Here is a 23,476-nt window from a genome sequence, read left to right on the forward strand (position 1 = left end):
AAATAGATAATACCAATTTTTAAAATATATTTTATTGAACTATATATTCATATATGAATATTCATAAGGAAAAAGTAAAGATTTTGAATTTACAGAATAAACATGCATAACATTATACAGGGGTCCCATACATCATCCCACCACCAACACCTTGCATTTTCGTGAAACATTTGTTACAAAATCTGCAAAAGCATGGTCAAAAAATATTACTAACTATTGTCCCTATCTTATATTTGGTGTATTTTACCCCAACCCACCCTATTTTTTAAAAAATGTGTTTTTATTATAGGGTTTGTAAACTTACAAAATGATTATGCACATGTGTAGAATTCTCATACAACACTCCTTCACCAAAACACCACACTGTGGTGGAATATTTTTTATAGATAATGAGCTAATATCATCAGACTACAACCACCAATCATGGTCTATAGCATTCATTTGGCAAACTTTTTCCATAACCCCCTGTTATCAATATAATACATCTTTGGCATTGATGCAAGAATATTATAGTATTGCTGTTAACCACAGGCCATAGGTCACACCAATTGTATTTTTCCCTTGCTTCTCCACATTCCAATTACACTGCAATAGTGATGTGCATTTGCTCTAACTCACAGAAGTACACTCTTGCATCTGTACCATCAATCACAATCCTCATCCACCTCTAGGTTCACTGTTATTCAGTCCCTAGATTATTCTCTAACTTACTTTCAATTGATAATTACTTCCCAAGATTACCTTTTTCAGCCAGAATCTCATTTATAAACCAGCTGTTCTTTACTATAATGTGTTAGTATAAACACTATCCATTTCCACATTTTAACAGTCAAATTAATTAGGTATATTTTTTCCCCTTGAGTAGTCTGCCTTTTCACCTTCTTGATGAAGTCCTTTGAATCATGAATGTGTTTAAATCTGAGGAGGTTCTGTTTATCCATGTTTTTGTTCATTGCTTGTGCTTTCAGTATAAGGTTTAAGAATCTACCACCTACCACTAGGTCTTGAAGATGCTTCCTTACATATTCTTCTAAGAGCTTATGGTTCTTGCTTTTATATTTAGGTTTTTATTCCATTTTGAGTTAATTTTTGTATGAGGCATGAGATAGGGGTCTTTTTCTTTCTTTTGGCTATAGATACCCAGTTTGCCCAGAAGCATCTGTTAAATAGAAGGTTCTACCCCAAGGTGGGCTTGACAGCCTTGTCAAAAATAACATGACCATAGATGTGAGGGTCTATTTCTGAACCGTTGGCTCAGTTCCATTGGTCTATGTGTCTATTTTTATGCCAATACCATGTTATTTTTACCATGGTATCTAGGTAATACGATTTAAAGTCCATAAGTGAGAGTCCTTCAACTTGACTTTTCCTTTTTAAGATGTTTTGGGCAATTTAGGTTCTCACCCTTCCAGATAAATTTTATAATGGTGTTGTCCATTGGATTAAAAAATGCAGATGGAATTTTATTGGGATTGCATTGAATCTGTAGAACAATTTGGGTAGAATTGATATCTTAATGATATTTAGTCTTCCAATCCATGAGCATGGAATGTTCTTCTAGTTATTTAGGTCTTTTAAAATTTCTTTTAGAAATGCATTGTACTTTTCTGAACACAATTGCATTATATTCTTGTTTAAATTTACTCCTAAATATTTGATTCTTTTAGTTGTTACTTTAAGTGGAATGCTTTTCCTGACATCCTCCTCAGATTGGCATTACAATTGTATAGAAACACTATTGGTTTTGTATATTGATCTTGTATCCTGACACTCTACTGAAATTGTTTATTAGCTCTAGCAGCTTTGTTGTAGATTTTTCAAGACATTCTACATATAGGATCCTATCTTCTGGAAATAGTGAAAGTTTTATTTCTTCCTTTCCAATTTGGATGCCTTTTATTTCTTTTTCTTGTCTGATTGCTCTAGTTAGAAACTCTAGCACTATTTTAAACAACAGTGGTGAATGTGGGCATCCTTGTGTTATACCTTAGCTCAATAGGAAAGCTTTCAGTCAACCCATATGGGTTTTCATATATGGCCTTTATAATATTGAGAAAGTTTCCTTCAATTCCTACTTTTGTAGTATTTTTATCAAGAAAAGATGCCATTTTTTTTTCAAATGCTGTTTCTGCATGAATCGATAAGATTATGTGATTTTTCTTATTTGATTTATTAATGTGGTGCATTATGCTGATTTTCTTGTGTTGAACCACACTTGCATGACTGGTATTAAACTCATTTGATCATGATCTTTTATTGTGTTGTTAGATTCAATTAACAAGTATTTTATTGAGGAGTTTTGCATCCATGTTCATTTGAGAAATGGGCTAGTAATTTTCTCTTATTAGTAAAATCTTTATTTGGCTTTAATATTAGGGTAATATTGGCTTCATAGAATGAATTTGGTAGCATTCCTTCTTGTTCAATGTTTTGGAAGAGCTTGAGTAAGATGAGTATTAAAACTTCTGAATGCTTGATAGAAACTCACCTGTTAAATTTTCTAGTTCTGGGTTTTTCATTTTAGGGAACTCTTTGATGTCTTTCAATCTCTTTATGTGGGATCAATTTGTTGAGGTTTTCTGTTTCTTCTAGGCTCAGTGTCAATAATTTGTATGTTCTTAGGAAGTTTTCCATTTTGTCTACGTTGTCTAGTTTTTTGGCATAAAGTTGTTCATAGTATCCTCTTTTTATATCTCTTATTTCTGTGGAGGCAGGACTAATGTTCCCATTTTCATTTTTAATTTCATTTATTTCCATCTTTCTTTTTTTCTTAGTTTAGCTAAGTGTTCACCAATTTTGTTAATCTTGAAAAACCAACTTTTGGTTTTGTTAATTCTCTTATTTTTGTTCTCAATTTCATTTATGTCTGCTCTAATCTTTGTTATTTCATTCCTTCTACTTGCTTTGGGATTAGTTTGCTCTTCTTCCAAGTCCTCCAGATGTGTAGCAAGGTCATTGATTTTAGCTCTTTCTTCTTTTTTAATGTAAGCATTGAGGGCTATAAATTTCCTTCTCAGCACTCTTTGTTTAATCCCATAGGTTCTGATATATTGTGTTCTCATTGTTATTTGTCTTGAAATATTTATTGATTTCTCTTGAAATTTCTTCTGTGACCTACTGATAATTTAAGAGTATACTGTTTAATCTCTGTATATATGTGAATTTTCCTTTTCTGCCCCTTGTTGATTTTCAACTTTATTCCAATAAGATCAAAGAAAGCATGTTGTATAATTTTGATCTTGTTGAATTTACTGAGATGTTTTTGGACCCAGCATATGACGTGGTCTATCCTGGAGAAAGATTCATGAGCACTTGAAAAGAATTTATATCCTGCTGTTTTGGGGTGCAGTGTTCTGTATATGTCTATTAGGTTTAGTCCATTTATCATATTAATCAACTCTCTGTTTCTTTATTGATCCTCTGCCCAGATGTTCTACCCAGTAATGAGAGTGGTGAATTGAAGTCTCCAACTCTTATTGTACAGACTTTTATTTCTCCCTTCAGTTTTGTCAATGTTTGCCTCATGTATCTTGGGGCATTCTGGTTAGGTGTATATACATTTATGCTTGCTATTTCTTATTGGTGATTCATTCCTTTTATTAATATGCAATGCCCTTCCTTGTCTCCAGTAACAGTTTTATTTTTAAAGTCTATTTCAACCAATATAACTATAACTACTTTTTTTAAAGATTTATTTATTTGTTTAATTTCCCTCCCCTTCCCCCCCCCCCCCAGTTGTCTGTTCTCTGTGTTCATTTGCTGCATGTTCTTTATAACTACTTTTTTGTTACTGTATGTGTAGAATGTCTTTTATCAACTTTTCACCTTCACTCTATTGGTATCCTTGGGTCTAAGGTGAGTCTCTTGCAGACAGCATACAGATGGCTCATATTTTCTTATTCATCCTACTAGTCTGTGTCTTTTGATTGGGGCATTTCATCCATTAACTTTCAATGCTATTCCTTTCAAGACAGTTCTTATTTCACCCATTTAGACCTTTGGGTTTTATCTGTCATTTTATTTTCACCACTCTTTTGACACTTTTTGTTGCAGTTACTGATGCAATTTTCATTTCTAGATTGTTTTCCAAGCCTCTGTCTCCCGTCTGTTCTTTTCAGGCTGTAACACTCCCTTTAAATATTTCCTGCAAAACTGATATTTTTGTTATAAACTTTCTCAGTTTCTGTTTATCTGTGAATATTTTAAACTCATCCTCATTTTTTAAAGATAATCTTACTAGATATAAAATTCTTGGCTGGAAGTTTTTCTCTTGCAGTATCTTATGTATATCATACCACTGCCTACTTGCCTCCATGGTTTCTGATGAGAAATCAGCACTTAATATTGGGTATCCATTATATGTGATGCATTGCTTCTCTCTTGCTGTTCTAAGAATTTTCTCCTTGTCTTTGGCATTTGACATTCTGATTAGTATCTGTCTTGGAGTTGGTCTATTTGGATTTATTCAGATAGGAGTATGATGTGCTGCTTGGACATGGATATCTATGTCCTTCAATAGTGATGGAAAATATTCTACCATAATTTCTTCAAACATTCCTTCTGCTCCTTTTCCCTTCTTTTTTCCCCTCTTGTGTTATGGGTATCTCCCCCGCCCCCAAAAAAAGGGGGGTGGAGGTGGGTCTATAGGCATCCAATAGCCCAGTCTGTGCAGGCCAAAAATGCCTGCTGTTACCTTGAAAGGCTGTAGAAACAACAGGCTCTTCTTTTCCCATTGGGGGGTGGGTGTGGATCTAGAGGTACCCACCAGTCTAGGCTGTGTGGTCCAAAAGCACCTGAAGATACCCAGAGATGCTAGGCGAACACAGTCCATCTCTTGTCCTACTGGAGGTGGGGATGGAGCCACATGTGCTCAATGCTCAAGTCTGTGCAGATCCAAAGCATCTGCAGTTGCCCTGAGAGACTGAGGGAACACCAGCCCCCTCCTATCCTATGTGTGGGCAGAGCTGGAGATGGATTGAAGGATACTCAGCAAAACAGTTCATGTGGGCTGAAAATGCCTATAGTTTTTTGGAGAGACCAAGGAAATCCAGCTCCTTTCCTATCATATTGAGATGCAGAGATGCAACCCCAGGTGTCTGACTGACTGTTCAGTCTGTGCCAGCTGAAAGCACCTACAGTTGCCTGGAGCTCCTGGTGCAGGTTCTACCAGCCTCCTCCCTGCCAGAAGTGGGGCTGGAGCTTAGGTTAGGACTGCAATCCAATCTTGATGGAGAGAAGCTAGTCCATTCAGACAGCCCAGCTTCCCCTCATGCCAGGAGCAGAGTCAAAATGACAGATACCAGCCTCTTTCCAACTTGGGCAAGTTCAAACCCTAGCTGTTCCTAGGATCATGCTTTAGCAAGCTGAGTCCACCAATCAGTAGTTAAATTTGGTGGACAACCATTTCTTCCTCCCCCATTCATGGGAAATGGAGCTTCTATGGAACAGCTCCTGAGGTGGCTTGTACTGTGAGTACCAGCCTCTACAGTGTGGAGGTCTCTACTCATGAATTTTCTCTGCATGTGAGCAGTCTCCTCCTTCTATATTTTTCAGGGTGTTGCAGGATGCTCTTCTGGTCTCCTGGGACCCCCAGACAGGTGTTTTAGATAGCTCCATGTGATTATAACTCTTCCCTGTAGGATGAGCTGACTCTTTGAGCTCCTTACTATGCTGCCATCTTGGCTTTCCCCATAATACAAAATTTTGATTCTGTGGATATGAAAAATATAATAAAGTTCTGAACATTGAAATCACTTGTGGCAGTCAGTTTGAAAGAGGCCCTTCCATGATCCCATCTCCTGGGATTCACACCCTCATGTAATTCCTTCCCCTTGAGTGTGGGCTAAATATAGTGGCTCATTTCAAATGAACAGAATGCAGCAGGCGCTTACTTCCAAAATTGGGTTGCAAAAGATATTGTGTTTCATTTTGGGTGGTATACCTTTTTGTTTGCTCTGAGAGAAGCCAGTTGTCACTGTTTGAGTTGCCCTAAGGACAGGAACTGGCAAGGACCTTAGCTAGTGAGAAACAGACCCTCAGTTCACCCTGTGAATAGCTGAATCCTGCTAAAAATCACATGAGTAAGCTTTCAGAACAGCTTTGAGATGAGACTGTAGTCCGGGCCAACAATTTGACTGCAGATTCATAGGAGAACCTCAACTGCAACCATCCAGCTAATTTGCTTTTGGAATCCTGGCCAACAGAAAAGGAAAGATTATATAATTAAGTATGTGTGTGTATTTGTTTATGTTACTAAGATTTGGAATAATTTGTTACACAACAATTAAAAACAAATCTTTCAACTATAGAGATAATACTAAATAACTTCAGTTACAGAAAATAATATAATTTTGACAAATGTGCAAAGTTAAGAAGGATGGTATAGGTGGAGATGACAACATGAAATAATGCAGAGGGAGTGAAATGCAGGTAGAAGGATATATGTGTTCTAATATTTTTAATGGCTAGAGAGGAGTAAATGGAATACTAATTTGAGAACATAATCTAAGTTAATAAGGTACTCTGTAGAAAATCAAATAATGAGCAGTAAAAGCAAATATTAGCAAATGATAAAATATGGATCTTGTTAAGAAAGATAGGGAAAATGAAGGGGGCTGTATTAGTCAGCCATAGGGGTGCTTATGTAAAATACCAGAAATCAGCTGGTTTTCATAAAGGATACTTATTTGGGGTAGAGGCTTACAGTTACCAGGCCATAAAGTGTCAGTTACTTCCCTCACCAGTCTTTTGTCATGCATTGGAGCAAGATGGCTGCCTATGTCTGACGGGGTTCACGCTTCCTGGGTTCCTCTCTTCTGAGGGGTTATTTCTTTCTAGGCTCAGCTCCTCTGTTTTTTCCACAAGGTCAGCTGTAGACTATGTGACTCTCTAGACTTTGACTCTCTCCACAAGGACAACTTGAGACTCACACAAATGGCTCTGTCTCTCTCTCCAGGGCTTGATTGTCTCCAGGCTTAGCTGCTGTGCTCTTTTGTGTACTTACTTCCTGGGCATCAGCTCAAACCTCCAGCATCAAAATTCCAACATCAAAACTCCAATTAATTCCTCTGCTCTGCCCAAGGGGATGGGGACTCAAGGTCCTACCGATGTGGCCCAATCAAAGTCCTAATCATAATTTAATCTTGCCCAGGTACAGTCCAGTTTACAAACATAATCCAATATCTATTTTTGGAATTCATAAACCATATCAAACTGCTATAGGGATAATAGCTAATATATTAATATATTGAGCACTTATATTTCTGGCCCTATTCTTAGCCAGAATATTAATATTTAATATTCATTAACTCATTTAGTCCTCACAGCAACCCAAGAAGATGCATATGATTATTATCTCTATTTAACAGATGAGAAAACAATAAAAAAAGATGATAAGATAAAACACATGTGTCATGGCTAAAACTGCTGGAAAAAAATAATATAATTGAAGGTGGTTGTTAGTGGACAAGGGCAAAATAAATAATGTAAATGTTCAAACCAATGTTGAAAAAAGAACAGCAGTAAAAGTAGAAAGAAGGACAGTAAAAAAGAAAATAGTACCTCCCCTTGGTAAGAAAGGTCAGCAACATTCTTAATTAGAATCCTTCTCAATTTAGTGTCTTTGTGCTTGCCTTTTCCTCTGCCTGGAATCCCCAAAACCCAGAGTGATCACATGTCAGTCTTTTCCTTTATTGGCCTATATGTTACCTACTTACCTTCAGGTAGCCACTGTTTCTCCAATACATTGAATTAGGTTAACCATATCCCTTATTAATCATCAATATCCTTCACAAGCTGATTATTATCCTCATTTATTAGTCTATATATGTACCATCTACACATTTTAGTGAATTTCCCTTCATTATTTTCATGTTTTTCAGGCAATCATTTTCAATCTCAACCTATTTTAAAAAATCATCATATCTAACACTCTTAAAAAGAGTCATAATGAATTATTTTAAATATAACAATTCTATTCATATTCAGAGAAAAGTTTGAGTATATTTCTTAATATAAAATCTAAACAAACACAAAATAATAGACAAAATGTTAAAATTAAATCTCTTTGGACAAAGGAGTTTGTATATTAATACTGCCATTGATTGTACTAAGAATTGAGTGTATGTGTTTAAAAATAGATATTTTACTATCCTGAATATTTTAGAAGGTCTGGTCATAAATACATATGTAAAGAAAGCTAAGCACATAATTACTTAAGCAATAGGAGAATAGGCAATTCACAAATACAAACACATTTCAGGCCAACATAATACATAATGAGACAAGTTAGATATTTTTCTGTAAAATTTGCTTTTTCTTAAATGAAATCTTTGAGGAAAAAAAGTGTTTTTTTTTTTTTTTGCAGTGTTAAGAAAATTATTTACAAGGGAAATAGAGCTTTTGTTGAGGGAAAAAATAACAGAATTTGGGGAAAGAAATTGCTATATTCCATATTCCAAGTTTCTCTTTTTTTTCTCCTGTCTCTCACATAAACCCTGAGTTGAAAAAAATGGCAGGGCTCACTTTATACATTAATTAGAGAACCGTAGAGAGATGAGATCTACTGAGGTAATAAAAAAAGGAACTGGCAATAGCAACTAATAACAACAGTTTTAGAAATTCGATGGTCTCCATAGAGAAAAGTTGACCTATAAACTGGAAATGAGCAACTTACACTACATTGAAGTTACAAAGAAAAGACCGATATACTTCTGATAAATAAATAAAATCCATACATTTTTAATATGGTCCTTTCTTTCAATCCATTTTTATATTACTGATATCGCAGGGTTTCAGAGCTATGTTAAACAACTTATTTTTACCACTTAATATTTCTATTAAAGGGAAAGGGATATGGCTCAATGGAGAGAGCTTCTGCCTACCATATAGGAGATCCAGGGTTTGTTACCCAGGGCCTCCTGGCGTGTGTGGTGAGCTGGTCCACGTGGAGTGCTGCCTGGCACAGGGGTGCCCCCTGTGTAGGAGTGACCGCTTCACAAGGAGTGCTGCCCTGCACAGGAGTGCAGCCTGTCTAGGAGTGGTGGTGCCCACAAGGAGAGCAGATGCAGCAAGATGATGCAACAAAAAAAAGAGACACAGAAGAAACAATATGAGATGCAACAAACTAGGGAGCTGAGGTGGCACAAGAGAATGATTGCCTCTCTCCCATTCCAGAAGGTCTTGGATTGTTTCCTGGAGCCACCAAATGAGAAGACAACAGACATAGAAGAACACACAGTGAAAGGACACAGAGAGCAGACAATGGGGGGTGGTGGGAGAGAAAAAAAAAATTTCTATTAAAGAATATCATTTAAGACTAAAATTTTGTGACCCAAAACATTTTCTTATCAAATGACACCAATAAAGACTTTATCTTTCTCATTCCCTAGATTTATAATTATAATGTTATTGCTACCTGTGTTGGTTTGATGCTGTATGCACCCCAGAAACGCATGTTCTTAACTTGAATCCATTCTTGTGGGTGTGGAACCATTGTAAGTGCGATATTTTAGGGAGGCTACTTCAGTTAAGGTGTGAGCCACCTCGAAAGGATGGGTCTTAATCCTCTTACTAGAGCCCTTTATAAGCAGAATGAATACAGAAAGAGAGAGAGAGAGAAATCCATGGAAGCAAGAAACTGAAAGCAATGAACCCAGAAGAGGAGACCAGCAGATGCCACTTTACACCTTGCCATCTGACAAAGTTATCTACGATCACCAGCAGCTAGCTTTGGGAAGAAAGGATCACCATGATGATGCCTTGACTTGGACATTTTTCCTCAGCCTCAAAAGTGTATGCTAATATTTTCTCATTGTTAAGCCAACCCATTTCATGGTGTCTACTTTCAGCAGCCTACACAACTAAAATAGATTTTGGTACCAGAAGAGTGGGGTGCTGCTATTAAAAATACCAAAAATTTGGGAATGTCTCTGGAATTGTGTGATAGGCAGAGCCTGGAATAATTGTAAGGGCTTGACAGAAGAGACCTAGTTTGCTTTGAATAGACTGTAGAAATGTGGACACTGATGAGGCCTTGGACACGAATGATATATGTGTCATTGCAAACTGGAAGAAAAATGACCCTTGTCTTAGAGTGACAGAGAACTTGGAAAAATTGAGCCCGCGTGTCATATGGAAGGCAGAATTTGCAAGAGACAAGCTTGGATGGGTTTTTAGCTGAGATTTCCAAACTTAATACAGAATGTACTGCCTGGTTTCTGCTTGCAGTTTATAGTAGAATAAGAGAGGAAAGGGATAAGCTGAGAACTGAACTCCTGGGCAGAAAGAAACCAGAAATTGATGGTTTGGAAAATTCTGAACTTCTTCAAAGACAGTCCCCAGAAAATTTGAGGGTTTATCTGAACATGGATTCAGTCATACATTTCAGTGAAAGTCAGTATTAGAACTGCTGTTATCCAGAAAAGATTTATAGAAAATTTATTTTGCCTGATGACTTGTACCCCTGTTTACTACAAGCAAAATAGACAAGTTTTTTTTTTGCAAGATCTGTATGAAAGGAACCACAACTAGCCTGGACTTAAAGGAACAGAAAAGGGATAGATAGAAGGAAAAATCATTTCAAAGGTGGAACCATGGAAGCTGAGGTTTAGACCAAAGACCTCGTCTTGGGCTAAGAGAGCAAGCCCACACATATATGTGGAAAGAGTAACTATGCCCTAGCACTTAGAGAGAGCAGGATTTCCACCCCATAGTTCACAAAGAATATTACCAGCCCAGTTTTCTCAGACGGCTGGGGGATTGTGGACAGTCTGGTGGCCAACCAAATGCTTGTCAAGAGTAGAGCTTTCATCCTGGTATTTGGAAAGAGCAGCATGCTAGTAATCAGGGAGAGCATACTACTGTGCAAGCACTTGGGTAAGGTGGGACTGCTGTTCCATCAAGCCAGAGGACCACACATAATTCTATAGATGATGCTCAGCCCTTGAAATATAATGTAGTATGTCCTGCAGGGTTATGGAATTGTTTGGGAACCATGACCCCTATTATTTTCCCCACTTCTCCCTTCTGGAATGGAAACATTTATCCTATGCCTGCCCCTCCTTTACATGTTGAAAGCAGATACTTCTTCTCTAAGTTTCACAGGTCCATAGACTGAGGGGAATTGTACCCAAGGTTCAAGCCATATCTTTAAGTGATTTTTTTTTTGTCTTTATTCATTTTTTTAATATTACATTAAAAAAATATGAGTTCCCCATATACCCCCCACCCCGCTCATCCCACTACTCTCCCCATAGCAACATTCTCCTCCATCATCATGACACACTCATTGCATTTGGTGAATACATCTCTGAGCATCGCTGCACCTCATGGTCAATGGTCCACATCATAGCCCACACTCTCCCATGTTCCATCCATACAATGGAGGACATACAATGACTGGTAATTGTCCCTGCAGCACCACCCATGACAGCTCCAAGTCTCGAAAATGCCTCCACATCTCATCTCTTCCTCCCATTCCTCACACCCAGCAGCCACTTTGGCCACTTTCTCCACACCAATGCCACATTTTCTTCGATTACTAATCACAATAGTTGATGAATAGAATATTAGTAAGTCCACTCTAATCCATATTCTATTCCTCCATCCTGTGGACCTTGGATTGGTTGTGTCCATTCCACATCTATGTCAAGATGGGGCTTAGATTCCACATGGATGCTAGATTCAATCCTCTTACTTTCAATTGTAGGCACTCTTGGCTCCATGGTGTGGTGGTTGACATTCTTCAACTCCATGTTAGCTGAGTGGGGTAAGTCCAATAAACCAGAGTATAGGAGCTGAAGTCTGTTGAGGCTCAGGGCCTGGCTATCATATGGCCTTTAAGTGATTTTGATGACACTTTGTACTTTGTATTGTTACTGAAATGATTTAAGGCTTTCAGGATACTGTGATGGAATGAATGTATTAGCATGTGGAAGAAACATGTCTTTTTGGGGTTCAGAGAGTGTGGTGTGTGGTGTTTTGAAGCTGCATGTACCCTAGAAAGTGTGGTTCTTAAATCAAATGCATTCCTGTGGGTGTTAGCCTGTTGCAAGTAGGGCCTTTTGATGAGGCTCTTTGAGTTAAGGTGTGTGACTTACCTCATTCAGGATGGGTCTTAATCCTCTAATGGGAGTCCTATATAAATGGAATGAATAGAATGAGAGAGAGAGAGAAAGCCATGTAAGTAACAAGTTGAAAGCAACAAAACCTGGAAGAGAATGGCGAGACCAGCAGATGCCACCTTGGGCCTTGCCATGTAGCAGAAGTGTCAAGGTTTGCCCTCAGCTAGTCTTGAGGATGAAAGCATCACCATGATGAAGGCCTGATTTGGAATTTTTCTCAGTCTCAAAAGTGTAGGCTAATAAACTCCCAATGTTAAGTGAACCCATTTCATGCTATCTGCTTTTAGCAGCCTAGGAAATTAAACACCACCTAAAAAAATGGAACAATATAATTTCATATGGCTAATTATGTGTCACTGTTATTTTTATTTGATTTAGTGATTGTAGAGGAAATATTTTTGTCCTGATGGAAATTGAAATTTGAATAGTCAAATCTCAATAAATCACAGTCTAGGAATTAAAAATAATATTAGTCAGAGATCTTTGAAAATATTTTATTAGATTTTTAAGTGTTATTTAGTGTGTAGTTAATGAAATTTAAATATGCTTCATAATACTACATTTAAAAATGCATCCACTGAAAATTTCAAGGGGAAGAGATAAAAAACATAAATAAACATTAAAGGGCTGGAATTATAATATACTAAAACAACTAAAGCTATACTGAAGTATTGTGGTTAAGTATTGGGTGGGTCCTACTATCACAGAGCTTAGCTTAGACATTTAACAGCTGTGTGTCATTGAGTAAATTACTAAATTCTCTTTTCCACATTCTTTATATACATAACATTATATATAACTCTACCCACCAAACAGTTAAAATTGATTGACTAAAGGACTCAGTATAAACTAGAGCAAAACAATAAAAGTTCAAAATATAACAAAAATTTTTTTTCTACATAACTATGAATTCTTTTGTAATTTGAAAACTATCTGAATTGGCCAGTAGTCTCTCATTCAGCTATGATAAAGCTTCTTTAATATCATTTTTCATTATGATTTAGGACATAATTATCTTGTGTCCTTGACAATCCATTATTGCTATTATTTACTGAGTATTTATCAAGCAATCAGCCCATAAACTCCATTGCATACCTACATATTTGTTTGTAATTTTATATTGAAAAGTTCTCTTTCTCTATATATGTGAATCCTTGCTATACTAATATGTTTGCTCCATGAGAAAGGCTATAAGTATGCAGATGAGGCACTTTGATGGCCTATGGAGGAACCTTGACCCTGCTCACAGGGAGGAAAATACTGGGTTCAGATTTGGAAGCTCCCAGGCTAATATAAATTGAATTTTTCTCATAAGTAATAGAAAACTGAGTAAATGTTCATGAAAGCCCAAAATACTTGTTTTGATTTTTTTTTTGTTACAAGAAAATCAAACATGCATGATTTGTTTTTGCTTTGAGCGAAAACAAATGACTGCCTTAAAAAAATAAGTGAGCATCTCTTGTTCATGTAATTTCCTTGTCAGCTCATAGACTTCAGAGTGTTTTGAAAAAAATCCTGTAATGGTGTTAGTGGAGAGATAAACGATAACGCAGCATTAGTGAAACACTCCCAGACCTGTCTGAAGAGATAGTCTATGAGGATAATGTTTTCAATTCTATTGCTCACCATTCCTTGTTTCCCTTTTTTGTTTTATGTCCCATCTGCTTCTTTGCCCATTGTGGAAGTTTTGGTTGAAAGAGAAGTAGCTCTGAAGAAAAAATATTGGTACATAAACCGTGTGTTCTTCTTCAGTTCATTGAAATCTATGTTAACTACTAATTAAAGAAAAGATAATTTGTTTTTTAAAAGATAGATTTTAGAAAATGGGAATCTATTTTACAACATAGCATTGATGTAGTAACTCTGTATTCAGGTGCTCAGACACCACTCAGATAGGAGATATATAAAGGAAACATAATGAAAACTGGTCAGTATAAATCATAGATTTTTTTTAAATCCCTGAATTTCAGATCCAATGAGTCATATACATGATTAAATATATATATATAAGATATCTACTAAAAAAGAGTCAAAGAAGAAAAGGAAGGAAAGGAAGGAGAGATGGAGGAAGGAGAGAGGGAAGAGGGGTTGGATTGAGAGAGAGAAGGAGAAAGAAGGAAGAAAGAAAACAGTAATGTAGCAAAGAAATACTTCACATTATTTTGTGGGTTATTTTATAATATGAGCATATGCTGTGGACTGAATATAAGATAGGATATGTGAATATTGCTTGCCTTTGTGTGACTCATTCATTGTGCCTTTCACAGTGTGATATGCTTACTTTCTTGACTTTGATTTCAGTATTTAAAGACACAGTAGGAAAAAAAGCAAAAAATAAAAATAAATAAAGACACGATTGAAATTATTTTGTGTGTGACCCCTAAAGACAAGACACTTCATACTGTACTCAGCCAATCTGTTCTTTTCTTGGCAGAAAAACTGGCTGCAACAGACTTGGTAGATGGTTCTGAGTACTTTGTGACTGATTTAATGGAATACCAAGGAGTAATTTTGATTAATAGTGGTTTCTGCCTTACTATGCAAAATCCCATCTGGTGACACAGAACTTCTGAAAAGCCATATGTTTATAAAGTTTGAGTTACAGTTATTAGTTTCAACATCCACAAACAATGTGATTGATATGGTATTAATAGATTTCTTAAGAATATATTTGAGCAATAATGTATTACATGCAAATAAACTATAATTAAAATTTAAAAACATGCTTTATAGATGGTGTCAGTAGGCATTTGATGAACCAGAGTCATCTACACAAAAGTTTCAATATCACCAGTGAAGAATTTATAAGCTATGATTTCAAAACTAATTTATACTTGATACAGGATTTTTATTGATTGATTCTTCTATTTTTCAGCACAAAACACAATTTAAAAAACTTAATTCTTTGTCCTGAAAGTAGAATTATATTAATTTATTTTTCTCCTACACACACACACATATGTATATACATATGTGTGTGTATAAAATATACTTGGGAAAGATATTAGAGAGTTTATAAATGTAATGGAATTTTTTAGCAAATTCTGAAATCATCATCCTCTCAGCAAACTATAAAATATAGATACTGCTTTATAAATTTAAAAATAATGAAATAAAACTTTTGGTCTAACAAGATGGCAGTATAAGATACTCCAGGAAGCAGTTCCCCTCAGGATCTTCTTACAAAAACTGGCAGAAACATGTTCCTGAAAGCTACAAAAACAGTTAAAATGCCAAATCAAGTAAATGCAGCTTTAAAAATAAGAGAGACTCATGGCACTCTCATTGACCCCTGCCCCATCCTTTCCCTAGCACAGTGTGGAGCCAGCCTGCCATCCCCTTGTGAGTTTCTGGCCCTTTCCAGGAGGAGCAGAGTAACACCTATGCACATACTGGGATGCCTGTGTATTGGTATAAATTTACCAAGTGCATCCGGAAAGAATAAACCAGGAAACTCTCTGGCTTGCCTTCCCAGAACTTGCCCTGCAAGCAGAAGCAATTTATAGGCATCTAAAAGAGCACAAGAAATAAGCATAAGGGTCTGGAGACAAAAGATTACCATATTTAAAACATACAGTGGAGAACCTGGGAGAGGGGAAAATATTTCTAAGGGAGTATAGGGGACATTCAAATACCTGTATACAGGTGAATTCCTAAGGCCGTGTGCATAAGCCCAGGGCATAACATAGACTCAGAAAAAAGAGCAAGCACTCTGCACTTCACTTTTACCTGGAGCTGATTATCTTTATTGGAGAGCTAGACTCTGAAGAAAAGCACCAGTCAATGCCAATACAGATCAAATTTTCAAAGACTGTGAAAGGTGGTTTTTGCATTGGTTTGTTTTGTTAACTCTTAACCCTTAAGCAAATCTCTGTTGTATCACTAACTAGAAACAAACTTGAGGAAAGGCATCTCAAGGACTAAACCCTAGAATTGACACTTAAAATATTAAAATGTACATTGTTCAACAAAATATTACAAGACAAACAAATAAAGAGGAAATGATGACCCATCCAAAGGAATAAGATGAAAATCTAGAAAAAATCAATGAAAAGGACAAAATTTGGATATATTGGACAAAGACACTAAAAATGATCTAAAAATAAGCTAAAAGCAATAAAGAGGAAAGCATGGAGAAAAAAATAAAGAACCTCTGGAAAATGATGAATGAATAAGAGGAGATTCAATTAAGAGATAGAAATTATAAAATAGAAACAAATACTTGAGTTGAAAACAAAATAAATAAAGTAAAATAAAATAAATTCCTAAAAGCATCAAGAGCAGGTGTAATGGAACTGGCAGAAGAAAGAATCAGTGATCTCAAAGACAAGATAATTGAAATGATTCAGGCTGAGGAGCAGAAAGAAAAAAAAGAGTGGAAAAAAAAAAAAGGTTAAAAGAGCCTTAGAAACAAGAGGGACACCATCAAGTATATCAATAAAAACATAAGGGGAATCCCAGAAGAAGAAAGTGGAAAAGGGTGGAAGGAGTAGTCAGAAAAATAATGGCCAAAAAAATATATCTATATTTCAAATGTAATGAAGGACATAGCTATGTACATTAAAGAATCCTAATGAAACAGATTAACTCAAAGATAACCTCTCTCAGACATGCAGTAGTGAAACTGTAGAGTACAAAACACAAGGAGAGAGTTCTGAAAGCTGCCACAGAAAACCAACATGTTATATACAAAGGAGTCCCATTAAATTAAGTACTGATTTCCCTCACAAAGAATGGAAAGAAGGCAGTAGGACAAAATATTTAAGGTGCACAAAGAAAATAATTGCCAACCAAGACTTTTATATATAATTTTCAAAAATGAGAGCAATTAAGATAGTCCCATATAAACTGAAGCTGAAGCAGTACACCACCGCTGTTCCTGCCCTATAAGCAATGCTAAAGGGAGTTATTTATAATGAAAGAAAAGGATATCAGAAACTGGGTTAGAGTGGCATAAAAAATAAAGAACTCCAGTGAAGGAAAATATATGGGTACTATGTATTAAATTTTTTGATATGTAACTCCACTGTTGATTTCTTACAGGTTCTAAAATGCAAATGCATAAAAAGCATTATAAATTTATTGTTTTAAACATGAAATGTATAAAGATATAATTTTTATAACAAGCACAACAAAAAGGTGAGTGTACAGAGGGCTACAGGAACATGATTATGTTAATGAAGTTAAAGTTGGTATCAATTCAATGTGACTGCTACAGATTTACGATGCTAAATTTAAGCCCCATGGCAACCACAAAGAAAATATCTGAAATAAATATATAAAGAAGGAAATGAGAAGGGATTTGATTCTTGGCAAAATGGAGCCAGTGGTCCATAATCCTACCTCACATGCTGTCCCTAAATGTACAGCATACTGAACTTTTCCTTGAAGATTATGAACATGAGTGATAGGATAGAAAGAGGGGCACATAATTTTGAGCTATGCATTTTAAGAAGCATAAAAACAGTTGAATTTAATGCCTAATTGGCTATGAGATAAAATGAGAAATGCATTTATCTAATGGGGAATTTTCCCAGCATTATAAGTCCTAATTTGGGTGATTTTATTTTTACCCACCGAAGCTTGTGACATCAATATTGGTGATAAAATAAGGTGAATTATTCTTTTAATGTACATGGGTGGGGGGTGGATGTAATTAATCTAAAATCTAAGAGAGTTGTAGTAAATATACTTAATTAAAATTACAGGCCAAAACTATCACTAATACATATCAGGAAAATGCATTAGCAGATTTCATTTTATTAACTTTTTCCAGGAAAATATTGCCGAGTCATTTTTGTTTGTTTTCATATACCCCCCAAAAAGTTGTTTATTTGTAATTTAAAGGCATTTCAAAGTATATTCAAAGAATCAGGATATATATATATATTATTTACACTAATAATGGAATCTAAAATGTTTTCAAAACTTGATTTTAATACTAATGGATGTTTTGGAAATCAAGATATAAATTTATGCTATATTCTTGTTAGAAGGAAATGTTTATGACAATTAGGCACAATGTATTTCTAAAAATACTGGAAAAACAGTCATGAAGTAAGGTATACAGTTCAAGAATTTAAGAGATGTATTGGCTCAATTTTGTTTTGTTATGTATCACGGCGCAGCACTAAGATTTATAAATAAATAAAGACATGTGGATGCACTAAAAATATTTCTTTCATGTGTTATGCAAAACAGTTTTAAGCAGGTTTCATTCGGAAGAGAATGTAAATGTTCTTTTTCTTCACATTTCATTCAGCAGAGTAAGTCATCTGGCAAGAGACCATCTTTATATCTATTTTCAAGCATATTGACCAAGGTGGTTGTTATAAGAGATGTCTAGAAAAATTTTTATTTCAGAAATTGCTACACAAAATCCAGAGAATAACAACTTCAGCTTGTAAACACAATAAATGGTGCTTCAAAAGGCACTTTTCATTTGCACTTTTTCAGCTCTCCAATTTAACTTGCCAATAATAAAACTTGGGACAATTAATTTTACTCATCTAATTAGTTTAAGAATGAGGGCATAATAAAAAGAAAGTCCAAATATACTTGCTGGAAAAATAAGGGAAAGGGCTTGGATGCACATCTTCCCTAATATTGTGTTTTTGTAGGGAACAATCTTCTTAAATCTATAAAGTGATCGTTCTATTTCCAGAAAGTAGCAATGTCACAATTTACTTGTGAACATAGTCATTTGTTATATAGCCTAATATTGGTAAATGCTGGGCTAAATCACAGTCATATTTGAATTAGCCTATTAAATTGTCACTAGATATTCAAATTAAATTTAATCATCCTCTTCAGTTTATTGCAAGGGAGGAAGGGAGGAAGAAGGAAGGAAAGAAGTCAGGAAGACACATGGGTCTGATCCATAACATTAAAGTACAAGAACACCAGCAGACATTCTCAGTAGGCCAAATGTAAACTGAGAGTTGATGTTTAAATAACATATAAGTCAATTATACTGTTAAATGATTCCTTTAAATAAACAGTTTAAATAATTGATTTGTGTAGTAATTTCACTTTAATGAAACAGGATGTACAGTGTTCTCTACATTATTATACATAGATGATCCTTTTCAATGTTAGACATTTTATAAATTTAATACAAAGAATATGCAGCCTATTTGCATTTTGACTAGAACATTTTGTAAGTACATACTTACAACAGTATGTAGTCATAGGGACTTGATCAACTATGAAAGTCTTACTGGAGTTTTGACAAAATGCACATTAAAATGTGATTACATAACTCATAATATATTGAAAAATGTTTTAAATTAAGAACTAAATGAAGGAATGGCATATCTATTATGTAATTTTAATGTCATTTCTAATAAATAATTCTATACACTACTATTTAAATAAAATGTTTTCATTTCTTCTAGTTCCCAAAATTTCTTCATATAGTAAACATGCTTAATTTTTCATTAACTCAAGTTTTTCATTTAATAAAGTAGAAAAGATGGTTTTTCACTTTAAAATAATATTTCGGGACACATTTTAATAATACAATGTGTATAATTAGCTTAATCTTAATATGAAAACCTTACTGAATTTTTCTATCTCTTGCTTTTTTCTTTTTTCTTTTTTTAATGCAGCCTTGTTTATCTGCCTGTGTAGGAAGGTAGGTAGGTAGGTGTACATATGGCTAAGGATTTCGGGGCACAGCAAGTGAGTTTGGAATTCGTTCTTGGCTCTGCCCCTAAATCAATAAGAATTTAAATCATATATTTAGCATGCTTTGCATTTAACAAGAATTAAATAAATGATAGTCTTATAATCATTACTATTAATGTGAATTATTTTGTGCCTTGATTAGTTTTCAGTTTAAGAAGCCATAATCAGTTTCTTAGCTTTTATAATTATTTAATTTACTAGGTATTTTTTAAACCTCATTTTATACTCATTCCTTACATCAAAAAAGTTAGATTATTTACCTAGTACACAAGATTAGGATGATAGCCAACCTTGTACCAGAATCATACCTTTGTAATTTTAATCCAATTTCTTTTTACACTGATATATTTCTATGTAGTTATTTTTCAGAAAAAAAATATGGGTTAGAGATGCATGAACATGGGGTTCCTGATTTGTTTCTAATAATAACTACCATTTAAATTATGTTATTTTATGGCGTACTGCCAAAAAACAATTTCATTATGGTTCAATTGGGGTAAATTATACTTTTCCTTAGAACATGTCTAGATTATAAAATGATGTGATAGTGCTAATTTAGTCCCTAGATAGCTGGTTAGTGCTTAATTTGCAAAGTGTTTATATATATATATATATAGTTTCAAAATACATTTCTCCAAGTGCCACTATTCTTAGAAGATTACATACATGTTAAAAAATATATCCATCACAGTTGTTAGCTTTAGAGAGGAGAGGTGAGTTATAATTGACAAAACACAGAAAGGCAGTTTTCTGACCTAAATAGGATTTCTGTGTCTGTCTGCTTTATAATTACTGGCTAAATTGTATGTTTACATTTTATGCAGTTTCCCATATGTTTTTTTTTTTTTTTTTCAGAATAAAGCATTATAAATTCAAGTTAAACACACGAATCTAACATAAGACTTAGTTCTGAATAATAATAGAATGGCATAAGGTATTACAAATGTCTTGCAAGTTATTTTATGTGAGGGATGAGAACAAATAGCCAATACTTAAACAAACAAATGTAGTAAAACTGCTAATTGAAAAAGAAAAGAAAAGAAAAAGGCCATTATCCCCTGTTTCTGATACATGAAATTCAGTAGTAAAAATAATATTTGGAAGTAGGTGCTCAGAGAAACAGTTGAATAAGCAAAATGTTCTCATACTTGTAGAATAGAGATTTAGAAAAACCCTTTAAGAGCACCAAACTCAGTCATAGAAACCTGCTGTTGGTCCAGAGCACTTACCCAACTGCAGTTTTCTCTAGATCAAGAACTGGGGAGGTGAGCAGTCATTAGAAGTTTTCTTAAATTTATCTATATTACTTTACATGTTTGTCCACTGAATTAGCCTAATAACTTGAAATTGCATTGTTTTTGCCAAGTATGATTTTCAAAATTTTCCCTTCATTTTATGATTGATATGTATTCTAGAAAGCCTGAAAGTCTGAAAGGTTTGAAGACCATGGTACAAAAATGTGGGGGAAAAAGAACGTTTTCATTTCAACTACAGAATATTTTTAATCTTAGAAGAAATATTTTGTCCAGCCTTTAATATATAATATAATGCTTTATTTTATTTTACTTAATAGTTCTAGAATTTAAATTATAGCTATACAGATGATTGTACAGCTCATTAGAATAAAATCCTGTTCAAACTTGCCACTGGGATATTATTCAGAAGACATAGTTGATTTCTATTTATATATCCATACCTATAACATAGAAACCTACATTTCACCTTCTAATTCATGATAAGAGTAATGCATTATAAATTATAGAGTTGTTTGAAAAAAGAAACTAAGGCTCAACTAAAACCAATCTTCTTGTCTTGGTTGGAGAAGATACCAGCAAGAATAAAAAGGAGCCTGCGTTCTTCTGCCAAAGGGGTGTCAATGCAAAGTACCAGAACTCTTTTGGCTTTTGTAAAGGTTATTTATTTGGGGTAAAAGCTTACAGTCCCCAAACCAAGTCCAAATCAAGTTACCATAAGAGGTGCTTTCTTAACAAAGTCAGGTGCCACATGTTGAGAAGCAAGATGTTCGGTGATTTCTGTGAGGCCTTCCACTCTTGGCTTCCTGTCCCAGGTTCAGCTGCTCCACTTCTTCTCAATTTTAGCTTCAGGCCAGCATAGGACTGATATCATAGGGCTTCCTATATCAGTTTTGGCTGTCTCACTTTCTTCACAAGGTCGGCTATTAGCATTAGGTATCATGGCTCATCCTGGGGTTATCTGAGTCTTCTCCTTTTTGTCACATGGCAAGATCAAAAGTAACAGAGCTATCTCTTCCTAGTGTCTGCATGAGTGTCAGTTTATATCAGTCCCAGAGAGAAGTTGGTACTCAGCCTGAGTCAAGCCCACTGAGGTAGGTAGTCAAATCAACAGCCCTATCTTAACAGGTAATCTAATCAGAGACACCTCAGCTAAATTTAATGCAGTCAAAAGGTATCACACCAAGAGGAATAGATTAGTTTACAAGCAATCCTTTGGGGGGGGGGGGGGATTCATAAAATAATCTCAAATTGCCACAGTTGGTATGCATATTAGTCAGTCAAAGGGATACTGATATAAAATACCAGAACATGGTTGTTTTTATAAAGGGTATTTATTTGGGGTAGAAGCTAGCATTTACTAGGCCATAAAGTGTAACTTACTTGCCTCACCATTGTCTATAGCCACATGTTGGAGCAAGAAGTCTGCCGATGTCTGACAGGGTTCAGTGCTTCCGTGTTCCTCTCTTCCCAGCGGTTATTTCTCTCTGGACTCAGGGTCTCTGTTTTCTCCACAAGGTCAGCTTGTGGACTAGCAGGAGACTCTCTAGGCTTTGCCTTTCTCTACAAGGTCAGTTGTAGACTAGCAGGAAACCATCTCTGTCTCTTTCCAGGGCTCAATCTCTCCGGGCTCAGCTGCTCTGCTCCTCTGTGTGCTTACTTCCAAGGCTCCAGCTCAAAATTCCCAACTCTGTCCTTTGCCATGTCTTTTATCTGTCCCTACCCACCAAGGGGCGGTTACCCAACACCCTACTGATGTGGCCCAATCAAAGCCCTAATCATAATTTTTCAAGTAAACCTCTGAATCCAGTATAATCTAATATGCCCAGAGGAAAAGACCAGTTCACAAACGTAATCCAATATCTATTTTTGGAATCCATAAATAATGCCAAACTGCTACAGTATGGCTCATAGATTTTGATGTAATCTCTAATCACATGGAATTTCTCATCATGCTAATTTTAAAATTTATTTTTCCAAACTTATGCCCTTTATTCTATTCAAATATACTTAATTTTCAAGTATCCTTGATGTTAGAACGATTCCAAAATAAAACTGACAAGTAATTCATATATATGGTTTGGACATATTTTTGTACTTCCCTTCCCCTGAAACAATAAAAGAATCAACAATCAACCACTTAAACAAACACATCCTAATAGCATAAATAACACTGTCAATGTTTTAAATTTTATAATTACTTATTTCACATTTTTGCAGTACATAGGTAACACAAATTTTCTGATGGTTGAATCTCAGTATAATACATAAGAACTTGAGAGAACATCTCATCTCAATTCTGGCCGGATTTCAGATTTTTTTTTTTTTTACAATGAGAGTGAAAAAAAAAAATTAAGAAATGGCCAAAGAGAAAGTAAAAGTGATTTTCAACAAAAGATTGAAAGTTTATTA

This window comes from Dasypus novemcinctus, chromosome 15, assembly GCF_030445035.2.
Source record: "Dasypus novemcinctus isolate mDasNov1 chromosome 15, mDasNov1.1.hap2, whole genome shotgun sequence".
Taxonomy (NCBI): domain Eukaryota; kingdom Metazoa; phylum Chordata; class Mammalia; order Cingulata; family Dasypodidae; genus Dasypus; species Dasypus novemcinctus.